Source organism: Thunnus maccoyii, chromosome 7 (assembly GCF_910596095.1).
Source record: "Thunnus maccoyii chromosome 7, fThuMac1.1, whole genome shotgun sequence".
Classification (NCBI taxonomy): domain Eukaryota; kingdom Metazoa; phylum Chordata; class Actinopteri; order Scombriformes; family Scombridae; genus Thunnus; species Thunnus maccoyii.
Window position 1 is genome coordinate 20,103,041 of NC_056539.1, and position 6,000 is coordinate 20,109,040.

The following is a 6,000-nucleotide window of genomic DNA, read 5'->3' on the forward strand; positions in this document are numbered from 1 at the left end:
ACTTTGCTTTATCCAGCTTCTCAGTATTACTTCTGCTCTGTGGCACAGGAAAACAGCCGAGGCTATTTGTCAATGTTTGTCATTGTTTTCCCACTCATGACATATACACATGACCGGCAGCAACATGGACGTGATGAAGGGGAATGGAGGGGAGACGCTGATGAGCATGCTCGGTACTAGCAAACACATATGATGCACTGGAAAGGCAAACAGCTATTTAAGGAGAGAGAAAAAAAATGGGCCATTGCCTCTCTGCGGCCCCTATGACAGCACGTTCACATAACAACTGGTCTGCTTTCGTGGACACTCTTATCTTAATGAGGTCCAATCCTTTGTTTAGCCCACAGTGGATCCACAGATAGGATTGTTTTTAAATAGGCGCCCCCCCCTTTGCCCCCACGTTCCTCATGTACCTCTGTTGGCTCACTGCCTGTGCTGCATCAAGCCTAGGCAGGCCAATGTCTGAACTAGTGAGACATGATACATCAGTGTCAAAGTTGTCATCTATTCTGGGCATAAGAGCCTGTTAGGAAAAATCTTTCTACTTTTCTTGAGGGATTGACAAAGAGATTTGGAATAACTGTCCCCCTCAGCCATGATGATACATATTCAGAAAAAGAAGGCAAGACAGTACAGTGAATATGCCGTGAAACCCCGCTGAGCCACTCCCTGGGTCGTTTGTGATGTTACACACAAAGAGGAGTTTGTCAAATGTTATGTCTGTCTGTTTTCTGGGTTGGAAAAAGTCAGAGACAGCAGGGCTGAAGATCAAGAGCCCAGTAAACGGAGCAGAGAATAACAGAGGTCAAGAAAAGGTTACAAAGGCTCTGTTGACTTTTATTGTGACTCTGAAGGCCTGGAGGACTTCCTCAGCAGGCGCACAAAGACGGATATCCCAATGTAACTAGGGCACCAAGTCATCCATTAAAGGCAGAGCAAGCAAAGCCTCTATTCCTTGTGCACATACTGTAAGTCACCACTTTCACCTTGACCCTGCTGCCCACTGATCCCAGACCTCTGCAGGCTGCCTTTGTCTCTGTTTTAAATGCTGGTGGCCCTTTACAGAGGATGGCCTAACGGCTGTCGGCAAAAGGGCAGGGTAAAAAGTTCAGTCGGTGTGTGGCACTTGAGGTCTTGCCTCCCTGTGTTTATAGCACTTAGTGAAGGCAGGCAGCATTGGTGGTATAAATTCTCTTCTCCTTCTCGGCTAAGGTAAATTTGAACTCTTGGACAAGAAAACACCCTGTAAACGCTAAAGAACAGCTTTTCATGTATTTCAAACGAAAACGAGAGCGCATAGGGAGAGAAATCTGTGAAGAGCTGCCTAAATACGTTCCAGCCACCCAGTAAGATCATAGTGGAGACAGACTGTCCTGTTCAGGGCTATTGGTCTCAGGGTGGGAACACTTGACTTTCTGGCTGCAGGACTTAGTTTTCAAAACTTAACAGTTAAGTGGTCATGTGCTTCATAATGTCTGACACGTGTTACAGAATTACAGTCTGATTGGTAGGAGAAAATTTAGGGGTTTTTTTTAGCTATAAGCTATTTGAGCAACAAATACTATTACAATAAAGACATACAGTATGCCTTCACAACAAATTAGCATATGTAAAGCAAGGCAGGTAATTACATATAATACATTCACTGCTGCTATTGGGATACTGAATATGACTGGGTTGGTAAGGCATCAACAAGATGCTGTTCTGTTTTGGAAACTGATATGTGTGTAATACAGTACAAAATACTCATGAATATTAAACGTCTCCTAGCATATAGCCATACACATTTTCACATAATATTTTTCATTAAATTAATTTTAAATAAATCTTATCTATTTAATTTATTTGAGCATTATTTTATGTATTGATTCACTTTTTTAATTATTTTTTTTTGTTGTGCAGTAAATTGTAAAAAATTAATAAGCATACACAGTACTCACAGATATTACTAGTTATGAATAATATTCATATTTCAATATAGTATATTTAATAAAATACTCAAGCACATTTAATAGTGTGTTACAATATGTTATTATATGTGGATTCTAAAGTCACAGTATTAGTAAGGATTTGATGAGAGAGTATGATGCTCCTACATTACTGTTTTATTTTAATTTTATTTCTCCTTCACTTGATTAGAAAATCACAATCAGATGACAGTAAGCAGCATGATGACACACAGAAAAGTTGCACAATAGTGCATAACAAGCTTAATAACTGCAGACAATGACAAAATTATAATATTTTAATATGGCAAAAATAAAACTTGTGAAATAAAAAAAAACATAAAATAAATATACAGTTAATTCAAGTCATAAGAAAATAAATTGTCCTATATAGGTGCCTCAGTCAGAAAACAAATATTGCCATTAAGTCAGCAGGCTCGTAGGCCAAATCTAGATTCATCTCAAAATATAGTCTGCCATTTAGTTATTTTATGGTCAGTTTAAATCCATCAATAGAGACCAGGACTTTGAGTTTTAAATCATTTTGTTGTGGCTCCTATAAGAGGAGGACAAGAGAACTTAAAAGTCTTTCTGCCAGCAGTAATTCAGTCTGGCCTTAGGGACAGATAACCAAAGCAGCTCTTGAGGCCATAAAAAAACATTTCAACCAAGGATTTTAAAGATATAAGAGCCCCCCAAAATCTGCATACAGACCCAGAAGAAACCAGTAAATGTCTACACATAGTAAGGACAAGAAGATAGATGGGTGAATGTTTTATAGTCCGTGATAAACAGACTTGGCAACAGATGTAAAATGGACATTATAAGAGTACGCCAAGATTGGAATGCAGATGATAGAATTAACCGTAAAGATAGGAAAGCAAATAAAGGCTTTGTTGGATGAAAACCAGACTCAAAGTGGTCTGCATTCCAAGTTAATGTACATTTAAGACTTACTATGTCAGACTAATGTTGTGCTAATGATATGTAAATTAGTTTACCTACCACATTCAGTGCTGTATTTCAGTGGGGGAAAATGTCATATTAATAAATAAAATGTATACATTTTTAAGCATAAATACCTGTTGAATTACAGTAAAAAAGTTAATTAACATCACAGTTATAAGGAAGAATCTGTTAATTTATAGTGATTTATAATTAACCTACAGCTTGAATTTGATTTCCGAGACAAAGATAATAGTAAGCTTAGTGAGTTTTATGACATTTGATGTGCGTTTGCCTCTTAATTTTCCTACAAAATAGAACGGACTTGCTCTGGTTGTGAACTGGTTGTGAACCCAGAAACTTAATGACCAGTAATTAGTCACCTGACCACACCGCAGTTCATCTCATCTCAGCCTCAATTTGTGTTTTATCCTGGTTCCACTCCATTTAACTGCCAAAAACAAAAAAAATAAAATCGGACAAAATTCACCATTAAATATTTAGAGGTATTGGTCTCAGATGGTGATAGACTTTCCCAGGAGCCTGAGTGTACCAGGGATATTATAGGCTACATGGACCTATGGCTCTTCTGAGAATACCACATATAGCTCAGGACAGTAGAATTAGAGGTGTTCCTCAAGGCCCCATTCCTGGCCCTTTTCAATTGCAAAAAAAAATATTCTTGTATGTATTTATTTTTGGAATCAAAACTTCTGATTATTTGGCATGATGCATGGCTTTTATTTTTAGAACAAGCTACAAAAACACAAGATATATACACAAGATATATAATCCTTGCCAACATGAAGTAGACTTTAGTAGTTAGTAGTTTGGTAGTTACACACATAGGTCTCATTTTATGGGGAGAGGGAGACATGTCACCCCCAATCTTTTCATGTTAAACATTTGTCCCCCTCAATTATCTCTATCATGACTGTGACCATGACAACATCAACCCAGCTCAAATGTATGGGGGAGAAACAGAGAGAGAGACTCTACAGTCCATAGTTGACAGGTCAACTTTATTAACAATTTTGACAAACAGCAAGCAAAGACACAGAGCTGATCAGTAAGTTAATCAGGGAGAAGAGTTCCAATTTTTTTTTAAATTTTCAACATCAGCCTGTTGTCTGACTTACTGAAAGCTCTCACAAGTTTCATTGAGTCTGTAACTAACTAACTAAATCAATCTGGCAGTTATACAACTAAACATAATTGTGAATGTGCTAGAAAGCTTTTTTTTTCTTAGTAAATATTAGGCATTTGACAGTTAAAGCTGCACTATATTTATTTAACAATAACTCCAGTAACTATACATGTAATGTATTTTATTGGTTTAGTGATTCATAAATTAGCTATCTGAATTTTTAAAAAAAATATGAATGCCAAGACAATTGCATGTTTCACTGCAAGTATATAATGATGAACTATAATAACTTTTTAACTTAATGTAACTTTTTTGTGCAAGAGGGTTGTACCGCCAGCTACCATTTAGGACATGCAGGCCATGTCCTCAGGGTGGATAAAACATGTTTCAGAAGCATTGTCCTAAAATTTGACAAATTTTTAGGCCAAGAAAATATAAGAAATACACAGTTGATAAATTCAGCCATTTATAATTTTTCAATTTAGTAGGAAGCTTTCACATCATCATAAAGAGTAACTTTGGGACATAATTGTTTTTAAAAAGAAGATAATAAAAGAATGATAAAATGATAAAAGAAGATGCATACATATATCAAATTTGTAATTGAACAATTTAATTATTTAAACATGAGAACATATCTTCAGAATGATCTGGGGTGTAGGAGTTGCTTCGACTTATGACCTGTCTACGTATGGCTGATGGTATCCATATATTTCCAGACATTGACAGTACATTGTTATTTAACCAGATTGCTCCTTCTGTATGTTGATTACATCCGCCGGCAAATGCATAAGATAAATTTCCCTGGATATGTCACAGGTGTCACTTTGATGTCCTTTTACTCACCAGTGTACAGCTGTACTACACCACAAGTATGCAAGAGTTTTCTGAGACAATTTAAACATTTTCACCATTGTTAATTAACATAATCAGGCAAGTCAAATCAGAAAAAAGAAACATTTTTTAAGTTAAGGTTGAAGAGGGTAAAAACCCTTTCACATAAGGACAGGGGATTTGGTTTAGAAAGGACAGGCAACACAGAGACGTGACGCATGAACCACAGATAAGGGACGGGAACAGGGGTTACAAAATAATGTCTATTAGAGCAACAATGTTGTGACAGTTTGGGAAGTAAACAAGAGGCAACTCAGATCACTAAACCAAATGAGACTTCATGAGAAGAATGACTAAGTTGTCAAAGTCTCTCGTAATCCGTCCTTGTTTGTTTGTGCCTCAAACCATTGCACTCCATTTCTGAGACAAAAACATAATAAACCATGAAAACTGGAGAAAAAAGATTAAGTTGTGAAGAAAGTGAAATTGAGAGAGGGAGAAACTGTGGATGGATTATTAAATCCAGGAGGGTTAGGGCATTTGTCCGTGGTGATTTATTTTTTGTGAAAGTTTAGAAAGAGGTTATTGAGAGGCCACAGCAGGGTGGTGTTATGCTGTGTAATTGTGTGCCATTTGTTTTGGCACTGCTCTGGTGTGACTGAAATGCCACGGCGCCACATGAGAGCAACACTTAAGCTGTAGTTTTATTTAATTTGATCAGACATTAATTGGCTTGACAGTGTATTTGCATGTACAGCTAGTCAGACTGATTGCTCTTTGACATGTCAGCTGCGTCACAGAATGCCCAGCACCCTCACACCTCACTGTAGCAGTGCAAGACAGAGAGGTCGCAGGTGAAAGCTGTGAGTGGGTATAGCTGAGAAAGAACAAGTGGAGGAGAGGGGTGAAGAACTGGGGAGTCCCATGGCTAGGTCAGGAGTTCAGGGTTGGGAGTTTGTCATGCTCGCTTGGCACGCAATCTTCCTCAGGAGTTGCAGGACTAAAGCTCTATCGCCCCCCTACGCAACCCTCCACTCTGTCTCCAACTACCTCCCCCTAATTGGATTTAATGAGCGATTTAACAACACAGCACTGCCCGATCAAATCAAACTGCTACTGTCCACCATG